Source organism: Mastigoproctus giganteus, chromosome 7 (assembly GCF_048544385.1).
Source record: "Mastigoproctus giganteus isolate SK-2022 chromosome 7, ASM4854438v1, whole genome shotgun sequence".
Taxonomy (NCBI): Eukaryota; Metazoa; Arthropoda; class Arachnida; order Uropygi; family Thelyphonidae; genus Mastigoproctus; species Mastigoproctus giganteus.
The window spans coordinates 143,243,950-143,266,341 of NC_143581.1; the positions used below are offsets into that span (position 1 = coordinate 143,243,950).

General features: G+C 39.4%; 1 protein-coding gene across 1 annotated transcript in view; it reads right to left on the reverse strand.

The window, feature by feature from the left end:
• LOC150083240 (leucine-rich repeat-containing protein 49-like) overlaps positions 1–22,392 on the reverse strand; it is a 494,942-nt gene that overhangs the window by 327,811 nt on the left and 144,739 nt on the right. The gene's annotated exons all lie outside the window — the stretch shown is intronic.

The window sequence follows — 22,392 nt, forward strand, 5'->3', positions numbered from 1 at the left end:
TTCCAGGGAAATTAATGGATGCACTGGTTAAAGAAGCATTGCAGGATCATCTAGAGAAAACTTCAATTATAGCTCAGACACAGCATTGGTTTGTTAAGGGGAAGTCTTGTCTGACTAATTTGATTGGGTACTATGATGTAGTCACAAAATAACTGGATGCAAAGAATAACTTTGATATCATATATTTGGATCTTAGAAAGGCCTTTGATACTGTTGCACAGGGAAGACTGCTGCACAAACTGGAGCAGTGTGGCATTGGACACAAATTGCTGCTATGGATAAAGAGATGGTTGAGTGGGAGAAGACAGAGGGTAGTAATCAATGGACACTGCTCTTCGTGGACTAATGTTATTAGTGGAGTCCCTCAGGGTTCAGTGTTGGGTCCATTGTTGTTTTCTGTATTTATAAATGATATTGATGATGGTATATCAGGCTTAATGTCCACGTTTGCAGACGATACGAAGGTTGGCAGGGTTGTTAATGACAGTACATTGCTGCAACTGGATCTAGAAAAGTTGAGCAGATGAGCTGAGAGGTGGCAAATGAAGTTTAACATTGACAAATGTAAACTACTACATATGGGAAACAGTAACCACAGAGCAACGTATCAACTCTGTGGTACTGCACTGACAGTGGTAGAGAATGAAAAAGACCTAGCGGTAATTGTGCAGGAGGATATGAAGTTCTCTGACCAGTGCAGATGGGCTGCAAGAGTAGCTCATGGCATCTTATCAACGACATACAGGAATTTTTCTAGCAAGGATAAGGTGGTGATTATCCCCTTGTATAAGGCAATGGTCAGGCCACACCTTGAGTACTGTATACTTGTCTGGAGGCCTCATTTTAAGAAGGATGTAGAGCTGTTGGAACGAGTACAGAGAAGGGCAACAAGATTAGTGAACAGAACAAAGGGTTGCTTTTACGAAGAAAGTTCTGCAAATTACAGTGTCTGTCTCAATCAGGAAGGTGATCTGATTGAGGTGTATAATGGTTTGATCATGCTTGGTTTTGAATGATTTGATCATGCTCAATGCTGATGGGATTCTTCCTCTTGCTCAGAATAATTGGCTGAGAGGGCATAAATTCAAATTGAGGAAAGACGGTTGTAGGATAGATGTGCAGAAGTTTGCCTTTAGCCAGCCGGTGGTTGATTGGTAGAACAAACTTCCATCTGTCGTTGAAGAAGTTGATAGCTTAAATAGATCCAAGGCAGAACTTGACAAACATTTGGAGCAAGGGGGATGGGTGAAATAAGGGGTGTTTTTTTTTTTTTTTTTTTGGCTGATGCTATATAAGCTTGCTTTCTTACATCATGTGCCCTTGCTAATGCTAATATTGCATACTCTGGATGCCCTGAAAATGAATGATTCAAACATGCTGATCTTCACTGATGTGTCTCTATTTATATTTATAAAGAGGTGTTGTTCAAGGTTTAGACTAAAAAGGCTTTAAAATGAAGTGATGAGTATACTTGGTAGAGAGAGAAATGCATGAGATGATTATAAATATTGTTTGGTAACACAGAACTCCAAATAAGTAGAACTTAGACTGTAATCAACTACTCAGGGGATTAGACATACAAAAGCACATCATCGTGTTATATGCAAATAAAAGTATCAAAGAATTCCTTATGTTAACACTAGAAGGAAAGATAAGAATCATATTGATCCATCTGATATGATTTGCAGATGCATCAGACATCTACAGGATGTAAAGATTTTGCATTTGCTCTCACATATAAAGAAATTTTTGGAGATGTGTACATCAGAAGTATATCTAATATGATTGGGAGTTGAATGATAACTGAAAGGAAGCTGGAAGAGATATTAATAAGGATATGCTAATTCAACATAGTTCAGATAAACAACTTGGATAAGCTGAAAAGTTACAATTTAAATACAGCATTGATAAATGCATGGAACTGCATTTCGGTAGCAATACCAGGATAACAGACCATTTGGGTAGCTGTAAGCCTAGGATAACATACAGTTAGGGTAGCACCAAATTCAAGTTGATCAATAACGAGGGTTGGCAGGGTTGTTAAGGACACTAATGACAGTACGCTGCTGCAACAGGATCTAGAAAAGTTGAGCAGATGGGCTGAGAGGTGGCAACTGCAGTTTAACATTGACAAATGCACTGCATATGGAAATTAGTAACCCAAGACTAATGTATCAACTGTGTAGTACTACACTGACAATTGTAGAAAGTGAAAAGGACCTGGGGATAATTGTGCAAGCAAATATGAAGTTTTCTTAGCAGTGCAGATGGTCTACAAGAGTAGCTCATGGTGTCTTGTCAATGATATACAGGAATTTTTCTAGAAGGGATAAGGAGGTGATTATCCCCTTGTATAAGGCAATGACGGCCTCCGTAGCCAAGTGGTCAGGAGCGGGAGTGCAATAGCACACACTCTTTGAGTAGACCGGGGTTCAAGCCCCTGACTGCTGAATACCGTCGATCTGCCAACCCGCACTGGACCAGTGTGGCAGATTATGGTCCATTTCCCTCAGCATGAATTGTTGAGGAGGCTTCCATCCTGCAGTGGGTTGATAATGGCTGCACTTTACCTTTACCTCTTTATAAGGCAATGGTCAGGCCACACCTTGAGTACTGTATAGAGACTGGAGGCCTCATTTTAAGAAGGATGTAGAGACGTTGGAACGAGTACAGAGAAGGGCAACAAGATTAGTGAATGGAACAAAGGGTTGCTCTTACGAAGAAAGGCTTAAGTTTTGCAAATTACAATGTCTGGAGACTAGGCACCTGCAAGGTGATCTGTTTGAGGTGTATAAAGCATTGAATGGTTTGAACGTACTCGATGTTGATGGGATTCTTCTTCTTTGCTCAGAATAATCACCTGAGAGGGCATATATTCAAATTGAGGAAAGACAGATGTAGGATAGATGTGTGGAAGTTTGCCTTTAGTCAGTGGGCAGTTGGTTGAACAGACTTCCATCCTCTGTTGTGGAAGTTGATAGCCTAAATAAATTTAAGGCTGAGCTGGACAGGTCATCATCATCATCATCATCAGCCATTTTCAATCCACTGCAGGATGAAGGCCTCTCCAGCAACTTTCCAGTTCCTTCTGTTTTGAGCACTGGTCATCCATTTACTACTCAAAAACTCATGAATTTCATCTATCCATCTCCGCCTTTGTCTTCCAGGTTTTCTTCTAGCTCCTCTTGGGTACCATTCTGTTATTTTCTTAGTCCATCTGTCATCATGTCTTCGAGCTATGTGTCCTGCCCAAGACCATTTTAGTTCTTTAGTTTTGATAAGAATGTCCTTTACTTGAGTTTGCTGCCTAATCCATGTGTTTCTTTTCTTATCTAACAGTCTGATTCCCAATATAATTCGTTCCATTCTTCGCTGTGTAGTTCTTAGCTTCTCTTCCATTCTTTTGGTGAGTGCCCAAGTTTCACTTCCATAAGTCATGGTGGGGAGTATACATTGATTCATTATTTTACATTTCAGACAAACTGGGATATTGCTCTTCAGTATGTGACTATATTTCCTGAATGCTATCCATCCAAAATTTATTCTTCTCTTGACTTCCAGCCATTTATCATTATTACAGCTAATAACTTGTCCCAGATAAGTATATGACTCCACCTTTTCAATTACTGCTCCTTCAATCATTATTTCCCTTTCCGTGGCATACTTGTTCATCATTACTTTTGTTTTAGCCATATTCATCTTTAGTCCAAAATCCTTACTAACTGTGCATAACTGATTAAGATTTTCCTCTAATTCTTTGGGATCGTGGCTTATGACCACAATGTCATCTGCAAATCGTAAATGGTTTAGGTACTCTCCGTTCACATTGACTCCTTTCTGCGACCAGTCTAATCTTCTGAAAGCTTCCTCAAGGGCAGCAGTAAACAGCTTCGGAGATATTGTGTCTCCTTGTCGAACTCCTTTCTCGATTTTAAATTTGCTACTGTCTTTGTCTAGTCTAATAAAGGATGTAGCACTCTCATATATTTTCTTCAAAATCATAATATATGGAGTATCTATGCCTTGTCTTTCCAGTGCCCGAAACATTGCCTTATGCTGTATGGAGTCAAATGCCTTTTCATAATCCACAAATGCCAGGCATAATGGTGTTTTATATTCATTTGCTTTCTCCATTAGCTGTGATATTACGTGAAGGTGATCCATAGTTGAGAATCCTGTCCTAAAGCCAGCTTGCTCTTTCGGTTGATTCTCATCAAGTATTCTTTCTAATCTGTTAGTAATGACCCTTGTGAACAACTTGTAGATATGGGATAACAAGCTAATTGGTCTATAATTTCCAATTTCTGATTTATCTCCTTTCTTATGCAGCAAAACTATGATTGCATTATTCCACTGCTTAGGCATCGCACCTTTTCTAATGCACTTTGTGAAGAGCCTTGCCAGTATTTGTGTTATGTCTCTTCCTCCCAATTTTAACAACTCTACAGTAACTTCATCTTCCCCCGGGGCTTTCCGATTCTTCATTTTCTTCAATGCATGTTCTACCTCATCAGGAAGAATATCGGGTATGTTGTATGTGTTGCTACTTTGCAATCGATCTTCCCCACTGCTGGTATCATTCCTCATTCCCTCGCTCCTTGTATAATTCTCTATAGTAGTCTTCTGCTATTTGAATTATGCCTTCTCTGCTGTTTATAAGTACACCATGAGCTGGACAGGTATTTGGATCAAATGGAGGGGTGAAATGGAAGAGGTTTTTTTTTTTGGCTGATGCTGCATAAGCTTGCTTTCTTGCATCATGTGCCTCTAGTAATGCAATCATTTTCCGTTTACAAAAAAGTGCTGAGTATCATTCAGAATTCCATTTCTATCTAAGTGATCCTGAATTCCACCCTTGATCAGTCTCCGTGATTTTCCCTACTACTGAAGTTAGTCTAACCGGCCTGTAATTTCCCACTTCACTCTTAGAACCTCCCTTATGTATTGGAAATACGTTGGCACTTTTCCAATCCAACGGAATCACTCCCGAGTCCAGTGATGCTCTCATAATTAGCTTAAATGGTTCGATGCACTCACTTGCCACCTCCCTTAAGGTTAAAGGGTAAATGCCATCACCACAAGGAGCCTTACTGGCCTGTAGGCTCGAAAGTTTTTTCATTAAATAAACATGTGAAATTTCAACATTAATTACATTTTTTTAAAACTTCATTCCCATAATTTCTCATTGACATAAAGGGTCTTTCTTCTGTAAATATCAATGCAAAGTAATTGTTGAGTTCATCTGCAACATCAGCTAGCTAATACTATCCTATGTCCATTACATAAGGTCCGATCTGGTTTGTCTTCCTCTTCTTTGCATTTATATATGTGACGAATTCCTTATCCCCCTCTTTGCTCTCTTTGCCAGCTGTTGTTGTTTTTTGGTTTTTTAGGAGCATTAGCAACTAAGGCCATATTGCTCCGGGATATGCGGTGGTCATTCCCAGACCTTTCCGCATCCTCCGTATTTGGTGGTGACGGGCTCGAACCCCTCTTTGCCAGTCTTACTATTTCAGTGGCATTATTACAGTTCAATTTGTAGCTGTTATAGGCTTCAGTACTTTTTATTGCTCTGTAACTTTTCCATGCCGTCTTTTTCTGCTGAAGTAATCTGATAACTTCATTATTCATCCAACTTGGATTCCTCCTCACGGAGTATTTTTAATGGTATATAAACATTCAAGGCGTCTGTGATTAATGTTTGAAAGGTATACCATAATTCAACTGTATTCGCTCTCTGTGAGATATCTACCCAGTTAATAGAGGCTATGTAGTATATTAAGCTGCTTTAATTTCCTCTCCTAAAATTATAACCCATTCCTTTGCCTTTATCTACTGCTACCTCTCTCTTCATCGTCCACCATAGAACTCTGTGATCACTTCCTGCTACTGGTTCCTGTACTGTCAGCCCTATTATGTCATCTGGTTCATGGATGATGATGAACTTTTTTTTTTTTTTTTTTTTTGATTTGGTAGTTGTTGGCGCATCGGCTTCTGTGGCCATATTGCACCTCCCAAGGTTTTTGCAGTACTTTGATCCAAGCCCGAGGCGGGAATCGAACCCGCGACCTTTGGGTTGCCGGGCAGGTACTTCACCCACTCGGCTAGCCCGGTCGGCAAATGATGAACCAGATGACATAATAGATGAGAGGTCTAGAGTATTCTTTTCCCTGACATGCTGATACAAATAGCAATCATCTAGTTGATTTAAAAATTTTGTCCCCCATGTGGAGTTTCCTTCCCATTTTCTCCACTCAATTAGAGGCAAATTAAACTCACCCATAATAAGACATCCAGACTTACCTGCCCATTCCATTTGCATGTAGAGGCTCTCATCATAATCTTCAATCACCTGGCCTGTAGATTACTCCCACTCTCATTATACCTTTGCTTCCAACTATCTCACACCATACATATTCTAATACTAGCATGCGAAACGTCTGAATCCGGGAAAGCTTTTTTCGAGCTCAGGCTGCTTTTGATAAGCATGACCCAACACCCATTCTATCTTCCCTATCCTTCCTAAATACCTTTTACATACCATACTGAAACTCATCATCCCCTATCTCCCGGTGGCATCACGTTTCTGTAAGCCCTATTATATCAGCGTTCCTTGTCCTAACCAGCAGTTCAAATTCACTCATTTTATTGACGACGCTTCTGACATTACTGTATAAACAATTAAGACTTAGTGTTATTGTATAGTTAACTACCCTGACACCCCTTAAAGTTATTTAAGCTCGCTTCCTTGGCATTTGCTACCTACTCATTTGAAACACTTCTGCCCTCAGAACATCTTGCTAACAAGATCTGTTGCGGTAACAAACAAATACTCTTGAGGTATATGCAAGCGTTAATTTGACCAATACTATCATATAAATGCATATCTATATTATCCTTGTCCCCCCTCCCCCAAACTAGCAGTTTCCCTGAACCTTTAAGGTATCCTCAATAATACTGGCAAAAACTCTTGCACCACCTTTGTTTAAATGTATCCCGTCTCTACAAAATGGGCCAAGCTGATAGAAATTTCCCCCCAAAAGCCTTTCAGAGTCCTTCAAGCCTTGAGTTAATCCAGAAAGCTTTCAGCATATAATCCCTCCTATCATGCCTGGGCAGAATTGCAGACACATAGACATTGTGACCTAACTTGCAACATTTCCTCAGCATGGTCCTGTACTTGTCTAACAAATCGTCAGATCGTGTATGCTTAATGTCATGAATAATAATATTCCCTTTACCCCCTTAAAATCAGAGTCTGTTGGTGACATCATTAATAGTTACCCCCAGCAGACATACCCTGGTTCTAGTCCACCTATCCTTATTACAAAAAATATTTCCTGTTTCTCTCACAATAGAGTTTCCTAATAAAACTGAGATTGACCTATAGCATGGATTTATTAACATATTCACTGTATCTGATACATATAAACATCAAATGGTACTACAGGTGATGTACCATTACATATATAAGTGTTGTGCCACAACAGATACAGGCAGTTATTCTTAAACTGTAAATATATGAGGGTTGTAAAATTAAAGGCTCATAAAATTAACCGTTTGAACCCTGGGCTATTAGCAGTAAAGCTTAAATTTTGTCTATAAATGTAAAAAAATAAAAATGTAAACATTTTATTTGTTTTTTTGCTTGTTTTCATGTTAGTTTATGTACATGGAATAAATTTTTGATAAAATTTTGAGTTTTGTTCTGATTTACAGCTCAGCCCATGTTGGTTTTAGCTATAAATCCTTACTTTATCTTTTCAACCATTATTTACAAATTTTTGGAATGTTCAGGATATCGAAACGTTATTCTCAATATTCCAAAAATTATGTTACACTGAATTCACTCACAAATATAGATGAATGTGAAATTTATAAGTGGAGATCAAGCCTGACCAATCTGATTAGCAACTATGATGCAATAACAAAGGAATTGGATGTAACACAATACTGACATCCCATTCTCAAATGTGTAAATTCAAATTTCAGTACAGCTTTTGAAACTGAAAGACTGCTGTACAATCTGTAGTAGTGTGACATTAATGGGAAGTTACTGCTATGGAGAAAAGAATGATTGATTGGCAGCAGTAGGGTTTAGTGGTGGGCCCCAAACAAGTTTTTAACATTTATTAATGATGCTGATGAAGACATCAATCTTATTGTATAAATTTGCAGATGATAACAAAGGTTGGCCAGGGGAGGGGGGTTAATGACAACAATCGAGGATAAACAAGGATAACCTAGAAAATTTAGGCAGATGGGCTGGGAAGTGGCAATTGAGGTTTAACGTTGATAAATACAAGATACTGCACATTATCATTATTATTCAGTGGTACATGGTGCAAGAAAACAAGCTTATAAAGCATTAGCAAAAATAAAAACACCCACATCACCTGCCCATTCTCTCTAATAATTTGTCTAGTTCTCCCTTGAATTTATTCAAACTACCTACTTCCACAACGACAGATGGAAGTTCGTTCCAACAATCAACCACCCACTGGCTGCATGCAAATCTCCGTACATCTATCCTGAATTTATGGCCCCTCAGGTGTGTGTGGTCTCAGAAGGAGAAAGTATGCCATCAACATTGAGCTTGCTCAATCCATTCAAGAGACTTTAAACATCTCAATCAGATCCCATGGCAGGTGCCTAGTCTCTAGATGCTGCAATTTGCAAACGAAGCTTTCCCTGGTAAAACTACCCTTTCACCAATCTCACTGCCCTTCTATGCACATGTTCAAGATCTACATCCATCCTAAATGAAGCCACCAGAGTATGCAATACTCAAGATGCAGCCCAACCTTGCTTTGTACAGTACAGTGTTAATTATAAAGCAGCTCCAGAGGTTCCCTCCAACTCCGCATCAGGCAATGTGATGAATACAAAACTCTGCAAAGAGGCCAGGTTTATGTAAGTTTGAGTGTTCGTGTGGTGTGGGGGGGTTGTGTTGTTCCTCTGACCTCTTAGCCTAGGGACCTGTATTTTCACACAAAAACCTCTAGTTTACTATCCAGCATCACAAGGAGACAGGCCAGGCAGTAGGGAGTATGAAAGCACTGGCGGGCCAACCCCGTGGTAGCAAAAGCTACCACAGGGTTCATCTCGACAGGGACAGCACAGTAAAAAAAAAAAAAAAAAAAAAATACAAGATTGAAAATGATAGTGGGAAGACAGTAAGTGTGAAGGAGTTAAGGTGGTAGAGAGAAAGATGGGGGGGACAATAGTAAAGGCATCCGCCTAGTTGAAAGGGGGAACAGAAGAGTGTCCCCTGGGTAAATGCTCATTCTGCCTGGGGGTTGGAGTTGACAGTGGAGTTGGAGAAGGGGGATGGGAGAGAACCAACCCAGGTGGTAGGAATAAAGGATAATAAGGAAAGAATTTCAATATTGGAGCGCCTGTGTTGGTGCTCTATCCCACACTGGCCAATGGGCAAGCCCTGTTGGCCAATATCAGAGTCTCACACCATGCTGGCCAACTAGCAACGGAATGGTATCTTCTTGGATAGGCAGGGGAACCCACTATGGCCATCTGCTCATCATCCATCTGGGGGAAGTGGGTGGAAAGGCAGGTCATTTTAATCACTCAATCCTTGTTCACTCTCTGCTCTCATTCTGGTTTTATAATGTTTTCTTACATTTTATACTGTTGTTGTGCTTTTTTCAGACAATCTATTAGGTTACTGTTCTGCTTTTTTCTTACATTTTCTATTAGGTTATATATATATTTTTCCCCAACTCATCCATCTTCTTTCTCACACTGGGGGGGGGGGGGGGGGAGAATGCAATGGTGTGTAGTGTACTTACTATACTAAATACCTAATACTTAAAACTAAGTGGCTAAAGACTAACGGTTAGTAAATATTTATATCAATCAATATGTAGTTTGCACCCTTTCCCACTCACTCTCTCTCATTTATTCTGCTGGCATTTGTCTCATTTACTCAGTTCTTTCTTAATGCACTGCTCACCCCGGGCACTTCAACTTACTAATACTTTCCTGTTAATGTGCAGATCTTGCAAGCCAGAGGAGGGGGATGCATTGTGTATTGTTGTTATTGTTAGTATATAATTTAGATTGTGTTAGTATTTCTAATAAATATATTGTTAACTATGTATTCTTGCAGCCAATTTCATTCATTCCCTCACTCACTTCCATTTACCATAACATTTATTCACTATCTCTTGCTCCCTTGCTGGGTCTCTCTCTCTCTCTCTCTCTCTCTCTTTCTCACCAAAACTAACATTCATTCCCTTTTACCACATTCCTATTTCACTCTACCATTGTGACCAGCTCATTCACTCAGTCTTTCATCCTTTCCTTCCATTCATTCTACATTGCATCCCCTTGCTAATATTTTTCAGCTAAGCTAATTCCCTGGCTACCTGTATATCTCCATCCCCTACATATTAATTTTTTTTAGTGGGGGAACCTCAGGTCACCCACTAGGGACAAGGTAAATGGGGGGGGGGCTAGTCAATCCGGTTTAGTCCTATTTGGGTATCTGTCAGGGACCTGTTACAGCTAACCTGTCAGCTTAAAATCATCGTCTGGGCATGGTGAGACATGGGCACTTGGGCTATGGATTGTTGTTTTTGCTGTGGGGGCTGTAAGGCTCATCTCTGGATGTTTCTATGCAGCATTTCAAATATTTTTTGTATGAAGCTTGTGAAAGGTTTATACTTATTTTCTTCTATTATAATCAATGTTCTTGTTCCCTGGGTAGGGGGCCAATTTCTGCTATTAGTTGGGTTCTCGGTATATCATAAATTACACATTCACAGAGACTGTGTGCCCACTTTTGCCACAGTTTGGGTTATCAGTCAGCCCTAAGGAGGTTAATTTTGTCTTTAGGGAGCCGTGACTTGTCAGTATAAATGTTGTTATAAGTCCAAGGGCAAACCACTTTGGTGGCTTTGGACCACCTGTGGCAGAAACATTTTGGTAACCAGATCTCTGGTTTCCTGCTCGCAATTTGTTTGCCATAGCTCATGGAGCTTTGTGGCTATTATCTTTCTTTCAGCCTTGATGGTGTTGGCTGTGTCGAGGGCTATACCCAGAAATTCTGTGGGTATGCCCTTCTTAAATCTGTAGTATAAGCCTCTTTTGGCTATTTCCAAGTAAAGTAGGTGAGCACCTGCAGTGCCGATGTGTTCACAGTGCAACATGCTCTGGTGATTATGAGAAAAATTGTTCTCTGAATTGTCTCTAATTTGTTCCTATTTCTGACTATGGCCCTGTGGGTAAACCATGCACTGGCTCCACAGGTGACGCCAGGCAAGAAAACTGCTCAGAACATTGCTTTGTACAATGGGATAATCACCTCCTTATCCTTTCTAGCAAAATTCCTGTACATCATTGAAAAACCTTCATGAGCTGTCCTGGAAGACTGTCTGAAATGTTCAGAGAATTTCATATCTAACTGCACAATTACCTCCAAGTCTTTTTCATTTTCCAATACCCTGAGTGTAGTACCACACAGTTTATACATTACCTCTGGGGTTATTGCTACCCATATACAGTATTGCTATCCGCATACTTGGCATTTGTGAATGCTAAACTTCAATTGCCATTTCTCAGTCCATCTGCCTGACTTTTCAAGATCCTGTTGCAGTAGCATATCATTATTACTGTCATTAACTACGTTGACAACCTTTGCATCATCTGCTAAATTGAACATTAAGCCTGATATGCCTTCATCAATATCATTGATAAATACAGAAAACAATAATGGGCCCAACACTGAACCCTGAGGGACTCAATTAATAACATTAGTCCATGAAGAGCAGTGTCCACTGATTACCATTCTGTCTTCTCTCACTCGACCATCCCTTAATCCACAGCAGCAACTTTTCCTTAACGCCACACTGCTCCAATTTGTATAGGCAGTCTTATATGTGCAACAGTATCAAAAGCTTTCCTGAAATCAAAGTATATGATATAAGAAGTATTTTTTGTAACCAGTTCCTCTGCAACCACATCATAGTATCCAATCAAATTGGTCAGCCAAAATTTCCCCTTAAAAAACCTATGCTATGACTGAAGTATAACTGCACTCATGTCTAGATGGTCCTGCATTGCTTCTTTTACCAGCAACTCCATTATTTTCACCAGGACAGAAGTTAAGCTAATAGGTCTGTAATTACTCATGTTACCTTTTTATTCTCCTTTGTGAACTGTAAATACATTCATAGATCTCCAGTCCATAGAAACTGCCCCTGAATCTAAAGGTGCTGTTGTAATTATGGCTAAGGTTTTACTTACTTCCTTTGCGGCTTCCCTTAAAATAACCAGATAGATTGGATTCACTCCAGGCATCTTGTTTATTTAAGTTTCAAAAATTTCTCTTCTGCTTTGTAAAAAAAAAAAAAAAAAAAGTGTTATTTATTTATTGTACTAGGCAGTCCCAGCCAGCTTTCCTGGCATCCCCGCAACTATTCGCAATACTGTATAAATAATTATAGCCTTACAGCACTAATTTTCACTCCATTACAAAATACTGAAGTTCTGCACTTCATGTATCCACTCCATTACAAAATACTGAAGTTCTTCACTTCGTGTATCCATTCCATTATAAGGCAATGAAGCACTGCAGTTCATGTAACGTGAATTTGGAGTTCCTGCCATGAAAAGTAGCTAGTGTGAAATTGCAATCAGTGCATACGATCAGAATGTAATGTCCAGTCTGGGAAACTCATTTTAATAAATGAACTATAATCTGGAAAGCTGAATTCCACACTATTAAAAGTATTCTCACCAGTAAATTGCTGTCAGATTGTGGAAGCGTTGTAATCAGTAAACTTCAGTCAGAAGATGAGCACAGATCTACTGCAAGTGCGTCATCTTCATAACCCTTGAAATAATACTTAGTTAGGCATTGGCTTCATTATTCCAATGGCCTCATGGAGTACACCAACTTAAAAGACCAATCAGTGATGAAATGCACCTATCCTCATCAAATACACCCCCAAAGCACCTATCCTCGTCAAATACACCCCAAAGCACCTATCCTCATCAAATACTCAGACTTGAAAGACCACTAAGTGAAGTACAGTCAGTCCTCGTATAGAACGATAGTTGTGTTCCTAGAAACCCTCGTGCAATGCAAAATCATGCAACATAAACAACAGGCCCTACGGGAAAAATAGGGTTAGGTGCAGACCACCCAAGTTTGAACACACATTTGTAACCAAAACATTACCAAACACAATAAATAGTCATAATAAAATACGTAAGTATTTTATTACGACTATTACATAATAAAATATTGCTAATGCTTTTGCTTCTCTCGTAAGCAAACTTGTTTTTTATTTGATTTTCTATCCAAACAGATGACAGCCGTTGCATCTCTTCCAATTCTTTGTGTCTTAATCTAATGGATTTTAATTACACTTTGAGTTGTTCCTGCTATGAAAGTTGTTTTTATTATCTCTGCATTCTTTGTAATCCTCGGCATTGTCTCATTTAGGTCTGTAGCACATGGTCTTTCATTTTGCTCAAAGCGTTTCACAATTTCATATTTTTTCTCTGTCGACAGAGGCAGACTGGCCATAAGCCTTAACGGGGAAACCCCAGAGGGCAGGAGGCCGGCGTGATTTTGGCCATAAACCATAGTATGAGGCCACTACAAATTTTCCCGGGTAAGAATTTTTGACCCAGTCTGCCTCTGTTTATCGATATTGCTTTTCTTTTTCTTTCTGAATCTGCAGTGTCTTCACCAGGACGCTTCCTTTTCACACCTTTTAAGTATTTTACTCATTTTTAGGGAATAAAGAACAATTACAAAATGAGGAGGCATGCTTGATACACATAAACAAAGCTGCATGTGTGTAGCAACTGAATAAACAACACCGTAAAGGCAGAGATACACTATTAACACCTCACATTTTACTAAAGCACATTTCTAGGGGTTACTACCATAAAACAATAAAAACAATTTCCAGTTGCGTTTCTGCTAGTGGAATCTGTTATAAACTGGTAGTAAACTCTATCTAATTGCATTTGCGATTATACCAATTGCTGGAATTGCGTTGTTTTTTTACGTTATTAGGGTGAAATGCGTTCACCATAATAATATGGTGAAATGCGTTCACCCTTCACTGATATAAAAAACAAATACATTTTCAGAATCTTCTCTTCATTCCTATCGTGTTGCATTCGGTTGGGGTGATTCTGCGTTCGACTGCCATTTCTTGGAAACACAAAGGCGAATCATGCATAAGCGAATTCGGTTCGTTTTATATAAGATATCGCTCCCCTATTTATAAATTGTTTATGATCGAATTCATGACTGTACCTGTCTTTCTTAAATACTCTGATTTGAAAGACACTAAGTGGTGAAATGTGGGCTAACTAGGGATGAACTGGCTTTTCATAATAGCCCTCTTCAATCATTAATGATTGTCTACCAGCTGACAAAGGCTCGTGCCTACAGTACCAGGAACTGCATAGCACAACTGTCGTTCACGACACAAAGAACCACTTTGCAGTAATCTAAATTGCCAAATGAAGCAACTAATTTTAGGATACTGTGTTGTAGCAACTGGTCACTCCTTGGAATTTGAATTTCAATATGATGTAGCTGGAGATCAACTCATGCAGCAAGGAATCTTTAAGAAGAAATAGCCACTTCCTATTTAAAGAGGGTGGTTTCACCTCCACAAGGATACAGCGAAGTAGTTGCCTCATACTGAAGGTTATTGCACAAAGCAGTCCAATACATAGTATTTTACATAAGTGTAAAACGCTTCTTTTGTTTTGCTTGCCGCAGCTGAAAAAAACATTGTATCCATTCCAGTCATGAAAAACTGGAATGTACTATGAAAATATCCAGTGCAGCATATGGAAATGCAGGGACCATCTTATTTCATACTGTTCTCACACAAGAATGCTGTTTTGCTGTGAGCATAGCTATATTTGTGTATTTTCACAGGGTAAGCTACCCACCATTAATTGGAACAGTACCACATATCCCAATGCTTATCCTGACTGAAAAATTCTCTGTTCCAACATCCAGTGGACTATTCAGCCCATCCACCCAACCACATTTTTTACTTAAGTCATTTCATCAGCATTGTTTTTGCTCCATTTGTAGTAGGACTAGTCTTATCTTGAAAACCTGAAATGCAAAATTTTGAAAAGTCCAAAAGTCTGTCATTGTCTTCAGTAGAAGGGTTTCACATTAGGAAATCAGTGCTTATATGTTGGGCACTCAATCAATCAATTCCTCTCATAGATCGTACTCTTGGCACCTATACAGAAGATGTGCCCAGTCTTGTTCTCCACAAGTACACCATGATCATGCTTAAATAATTAATTCATTTAATTTTCCAAAGAAGGACCCATGTCCTGTAATCAGAAATGTTGAATAGAGGTTTGGTTGAAACCAACTTGGCATACTCTTCCCAAACTGTTGAATGCTTGGAAGAAATGTTTTGGTTATTAAACCCTTGGTGCAATTGTTCCATCTTCTTGCCACTGGTCAACAAGAAAAGCACACAATTGTTTTCTCTCATTATAATCACCATCAACATCAACTGATATCTGCCCGTACAGCTGTCTATACTACAAATAGAAGCATATTGACTTAAATACTAGGACCAAATCCAGTGGCAGCCATCCTGTTACCATCTGCAAGGCCTCATTTGACAGAGGCCTACTGAATTGCAAATACCTTCTTAATGTTTGACTTTTGCAACACATAATCTAGACAGATATGCGCACAGCTTGCAAATGGCAAGAAGATATACGAAGGTGGTTCAATAAAGAATTGCCCTCACCTACTTCCACATATCAGTCATGATATTTTGTGTGTAGCATCATATATATCTTGTACTAAAGATGTAAAATTTCAGCCCTGTATCTTAATTTGGTTTTCTCTTACAGAGCTGAACGTGTGACGGAGTAGCATCATGGACAAAGTTAAAGCTAGAGCTGTAATCTGGTATCTGTTCTTGAAGGGGAAATCTCCTAAAGAAATCCACAAGGAGATGACTGCTGTATATAAGGATGAAGACCCATCTTATGGCATTGTGAAGCACTGGCATATACAGTTTAGGTGTGGTCGGACATCGGTAGAATCTGAGCCCATTCCTGGTCGTTCCCATTCAACCATTGATGACAGCACGATCAGAAAAGTGGAGTCGTTAATCATGGAAGATCGCTGGATATGTTGTTGCTGTTTGGGGTTTAATGGCGCAAGATTAACTTCGGCTATATTGCGCCTTTCGCCGGATATCTGTGCGTGAATTGTCCCAGGAGGTGAGGATTAGTGTGGGCTCTGGTGAAATAGTCCTTCATGACCAACTCCATTTTTGGAAATTGAGTGTAAGATGGATTCTCTGATTATTGACTTGTTTCCAGAAGGCTGATCGACAACAGAAATCACAAGGGTTGTTAGCCCTGTGCCAAAAAAATGAGGAAGACTTTCTCTCGTCTAATCACTCAGGATGAAAGTTAGATACACCATTTCAACCCTGAAAGTAAAAAGTAGTCCATGGAATGGTGACATCATTGTCCCCCCTCCCAAAGAAGGCAAGGGTCCAAGCGTCAACAAGAAAGGTCTTGCTGACAGTGTTTTGGGATGAGAAAGGCGGAATAATGACTGATTACCTGCTAAAAGGAAGAACAATTACAGGTGCCAATTATGCCAACTTACAAAATTATGGGAGAAAATCAAAACGTGTAGGTGTGGCATGATGCCCAAAGGTGTGAGAATGCTTCAAGACAATGCCCCAGTTCACACTTCTGAAATTGCAACAACACAAGCTGTTGTGGATATGAAATACTGCCCCATCCAGCCTACTCACCCGATCTTGCACCATCGGACTTCTTGTTTCCTCGCCCGAAATCATTTCTTTGGGGGACCCACTTCCCTGACGACAAGACACTCATTTCTGCAACAGAGTCATAGTTCAAAGACAAATCTCACCACTTCTACAAAAACGGTATCCGTTTTTGTAGAAGTGGTGAGAGCATTAGCAACTGAATGATTTGTTAAATGATTTGTTCGATGGGAAAAGATGTAAATCTGAACGGTGGCTATGTAGAGAAGGACTAAAACCTGTGCCAAGAATCAACAGGCTAGCACCTCTGCAGCTAGGTCAGGGCGATTCTTTATTGAACCACCCTCGTAGTTATAAAATAGATTCGATAACTTGCCTTATATCCTTCACTCTTTCTTGGTTACACGTCCAATCCTACCAAAAAATTTACAAATCTTCTCAGCAATGTAACTGATGTGCAAGACAAACCATAACTGCCTGTCAATCTTAACCCCTAGGTATTTGATTGTCTTCACGAACTGCAGACTGATTCCATCTATTCGACATTGTGGATTTCTCATAATAGACAGGTGTCCTTTTAACAACACAGTTCATTCCTCTTTTCTGCTGACTACAAGCCTATGCAATTTATACCAATTACTCAGCTCCGATAAGATGAAGTATGATCGCTCCTCTCATTGGCACCTCGAATCACCTTCCACCAGCAAAATTAAGTCATATCTGGATATGCAATCATAATGGCGTTACTGTCAAGTTTTAACAAATCATTTAGGACTAAATTCCCCAGTAATGGCCCAAGGACTGACCCCTCTTCGCAGCCACATACAAATTTCCTGGTAATACTCACGCATGCTGATTTGACTGTAATAATTCTATCACAGAAGTAATCTCTTATAAAGGAGTAGATCTGTGGTGTGCATTTTGCCTGACATAATATCATAAGAATGCTGTGCCAGTCAATGCTATCAAATGACCCAGGGAAACCTATAATGATACCCAGACAGTATTTTGATCTGCATTGCTGTACAGATTCCACCAACGTTCCCAATGAGTCATCAGCCTCTCTCCCTGCTGTAAACCCATACTGTTTTTCAGACTAATCACCGTTTCCTCTAATGCACTCCATAATTCTCTGCCAGTAATCTTTCATAAACTTTCAATACTCCATGCAACAATATAATAGGATGATATGAATCTGCCCTGTATTTTGGTGTCAATGGCGATTTTAGCAGAAGTTTTAAAAGTGCTTCTTTCCATGCTGGTGGAAATACTCCATCTCTAAGGCAAGCATTAAAAACACTTAGCAGGTGGTCTACTATCAGCTTCAGATTCCATTTTATGACCTCCCCCTCAATGAGGTCCATTCCCAGGCATTTATTGTTCTTGATTCTTTGTACTGCGATATCTAACTTGTTCATCTGGAAGCTGCACTCTTCTCACTGCCCCCTGAAACTTTCATTGAGCAGTTTCATTTCCAATTACTCATTTTGAGCATCATCAGGATCCCCCATTTGCATTTAGGCCATTCACCAAATGATCTAAAATCAAATCTATGCTCTATTTCTAAATTCAAGAAGTACCATCAATAACCTAAATGTGACAGGTGATATCTTTTGCTGGGTATTTAATTTTATTAGTACATATTTGTAAATTAAGCCCAAGGATTACTGTTCCCACATATCTTTACAAGTTCTTTCCTTGCATTAAAATTTTCCTTTGTGATCATGCACATGTATCTTCTTCCAGGCGGTTGATATCCATTCCTTAAATGTATTTGATGTTCTTCCGCCCAAAGTTTGCTTCTTTGGCATATCTTCCTTGCTCTGTTGGTTTCTTTGTGTAGTGTCGTCAACTGTTGAGTTTTTGTTATTCGGTTTTTAGGAGCATTAGCAACTAAGGCCATATTGTTCCAGGGATATGCGGTGGTCATTCCCTGACCTTTCCACATCCTCCGTATTTGGTGGTTACAGGCTCGAACCCCGGTCTAATCAAGAAGCGTGTGCACACACTGCTGCTCCTGCCCACCTGGTTATGGAGGCGCCAACTGTGGAGTGCACTACCTAATAGGCATATGTTTAGTTTTACAATGCCTCATTGCAACTGCAGAGGCATTATATAACCAACCCTGCAGCAGCTGAACTGCTGCAGGGTTACTCAAACCATTTAACATATGGGCTGACATTGCAGCTGTCTGTTTACATAATTCTTCATCAGAATTATGTAATAATTGTGATGAAGTTAGCAATATGTCAGAGAATCATTGCAACTGGCCCTGCATATACCCAGTTTGGAGCGTAATCGTTTCTGTAATCTCAAACCTGATCATGCTATGATCACTGGAGACCAGTCAGGCTCAACATTCCAGCTCATAATGAGCTCGGACCATCTTATAGTTGATAGTGATATCAATATTGATTATGGATTACAAGATTATTTCGATTGATTGTTTCCTCCAGTAAACTTCCTCTGTTATCATTGTTCCTGCTCTACCATGAATAGTTTTGGAATTAGAGTCTAAACAGAAAATTATTCTTTGTCCTTTCATATATTCTAACATATACTATGTAATCAAAGACAGGTTCAATTTCAGCACCATGGTGGAAGTATAACAACACTAAGTAAAATTTTACATCCTCAGGTTCAACAGAAACACATATAGCATGAGAATTATGAAACAAATGCAGTACAGTCACCTCTAAGTTATGATTGAAAACGATTGCAGCCCACTGCTTACTTTCATTATATGACAATTTTTGTATCCAAAGAGAACCCCCATAAGTTTTCCATCAATTTCATAAAGTTCCTGAATGCATGCCATATCAATCTGTTCACAATTGCATGCTATTCTCAGCTCAGCTGCTAGAGCTTTTGAAAACTGTGCATTCAGCTGGATTATTTTTATATTATGCTTACCATTAATCGGTCCATTACAATCGCTGCATGTACCATTCCCATAAGAACGCATGCTCACACAGCACGTCAGTAGAGTGCTCTGCTTGTTGTTTGTTTGTTATTTGGTTTTTAGGAGCATTAGCAACTAAGGCCATATTGCTCTGAGAATGTGCGGTGGTCATTCCCTTGACCTTTCCGCATCCTCCGTATTTGGTGGTGACGGGCTCGAACCTCGGTCTAATCAAGAAGTGTGTGCTACGCATTGCTGCTGCTGCTCCCCACCTGGCTACGGAGGCACCTAATTGCTCTGCTATTTTGGTCTTATTTTAATTGCCTAAACAGTTAATAATAGTGGTACAGTGGATTCCGGTTATTTGGGCCACCGGTTAATCGGGGCAGCTGTTTATTTTGGGCAAATCTTAAAAAACAGAACCCAATCAAGAAATTAGCCATGGTTTACTTCGCTTAATTGGGACAACATTCCTTTTTAATTGGGGCAGCAGACCACAGCTTTGGAGATTACCCTACGATTGTCTGCCACCGTACCGTGTGGTCGGTCAGATTTCTGGAGGTCACAAACATAAAACAATTAACAGCCACCTGTTTATTGGGCTTTTCTGTTATACGATAAATCATAAATGGATAGTAAACTCAATCTTATTGAATTTGCGATAATACCGACAGCTGGAATTCTGTGGGTTATTATGGTGAAATGTGTTTACACTTCCATGGAAAATTCAATCATATAAAAAAATTAATTTTCAGAATTTTCTCTTCATTCCTATTTTTAAAGCTTCGTAACTTGTTACTCCATTCTCACTTGCGCATATTGTGTTACTTGCAATTTGTATGTGCCGTGCTCTTTGTTATTGAGTGCTTATCTTTTTACTGTTTTAAATTTTAACTCCCACCCACGGTGAACAGAAATTGTTGTTATTTGGTTTTTAGGAGCATTAGCAACTAAGACCATATTGCTCCGGGGATATGCGGCGGTCATTCCCTGACCTTTCCGCATCCTCCGTATTTGGTAGTCACGGGCTCGAACCCCGATCTAATCAAGAAGCATGTGCTACGCACTACCACTCCTGCCCACCTGGCTACGGAGGCGCCACAGTGAACAGAAATGTCAACTAGTTACATTTCATATTATACGTATTACAGTATGTATTAATTATTTCTATTATCATGTATATTCTTCCAATTTTCACGTATCATTTAATTTTTTTAATTCTTAAGGTAATAAAAGGTAAATTTGTACTTAATATAGTAGGCCGCTGTAGCTAAATGGTCAGGCGTGCGGGTGCATAAGTACACGTGTGCTGAGTGACCCGAGTGTCTGTTTTGTGTACTCCTCTGACCGTTTGGTTGTTGCGGAGTATAAACAGAAAATTTATTTTTATCTTTACTTTTATAGCATGTGGATCATAAGCCTCCTATTTTCACTAATTAGAATTGCTGTTTAATAGAATTAAAATTCAGTTCACAAACGTGATCACAATGACAGACGCTTACTACACATCGTATAGTGAATGGTACTTTACTATGGTGACTCCATCGTAACATGATTTGATTGTACAGTGAACCAATTGTAAAGTGGGGGTCCAATGTATTGTCAAGGATGCTAGAAAGATTTTGAAGAATCTTGATGCTAAAAAAGCTCCAGGTCCTGATGGTATTTCTCCACTTGTTCTCAAAACCTGTGCTCCTAAACTTATTGCTGTTCTTTGTTGCCTTTTTTCACTTTCTTATCCCAAAGGTGTTTTTCCTTCAGCTTGGAAATTTGCTCATATCCAGCCAGTTCCTAAAAAGGGTGACAAATCCTCCCATCCAATTATCATTCCATTGCAATTACTTCTACTCTTTCAAAAGTAACGGAGAAATCAATTAACCAACAACTCTTAAACTACCTAGAAACCTTCTGTCTGATCAATGATTGCCAGTTTGGATTCCGTCAGTGTAAATCCACTGGTGATATTCTGGCTTATTTATGGACAAATTCAATGGGAAAGTTCGGTGAAACACAAGCAGTTGCTCTTGACATCTCAAAGACTTTCAATCGTGTTTGGCATGAAGGTCTTCTAAACAAGCTACCATCTTTTTGTTTGCCAACTGTTTTTTGTAATTGGTTATCCAGTTTTCTCTCTGATCGCTCACTGTGGGTGATGGTAGATGGCTCTCTGTCTTTAACTTCTCCACTAATGCTGGTGTCCCCCCAAGGTTCAGTTCTTTTCCTCTTATATATTAATGACCTTCTTCCATTGACTGGAAATCCTATCCATAGTTTTGCTGATGATAGCACATTGCATTCCACTTTCCATTTTGAGAAACCTTGTCCTGCTCAATCAGCTTCAACTTCTCGAATATCCACTACCATAAATGCTTAAATGCCGATCTCCAGTTGGCAAAGACAATTTAGTTGATTTCAATCCTTCTAAAACTCAGTCTTGTCTTATATCTCACAAAAAGGATTCTTCTGCTCCTATGCTTATCTTTGGTGACACTCTGATTTCTAGGCAAAATGATATATCTCTTTTGGGGATTAATCTGACTTCTAATCTCTCTTGGCACAAGCACATTACAAATACTACTTCCTCTGCATCTAAAAAAACTTGGTTTTCTCTTTCACTCTTGGCGTTACTTTTCTTCCAAACAGCTGTTCACCCTATACAAATTGCAAATCCACCCTACGATGGAATATTATTCTCACATCTTGGGC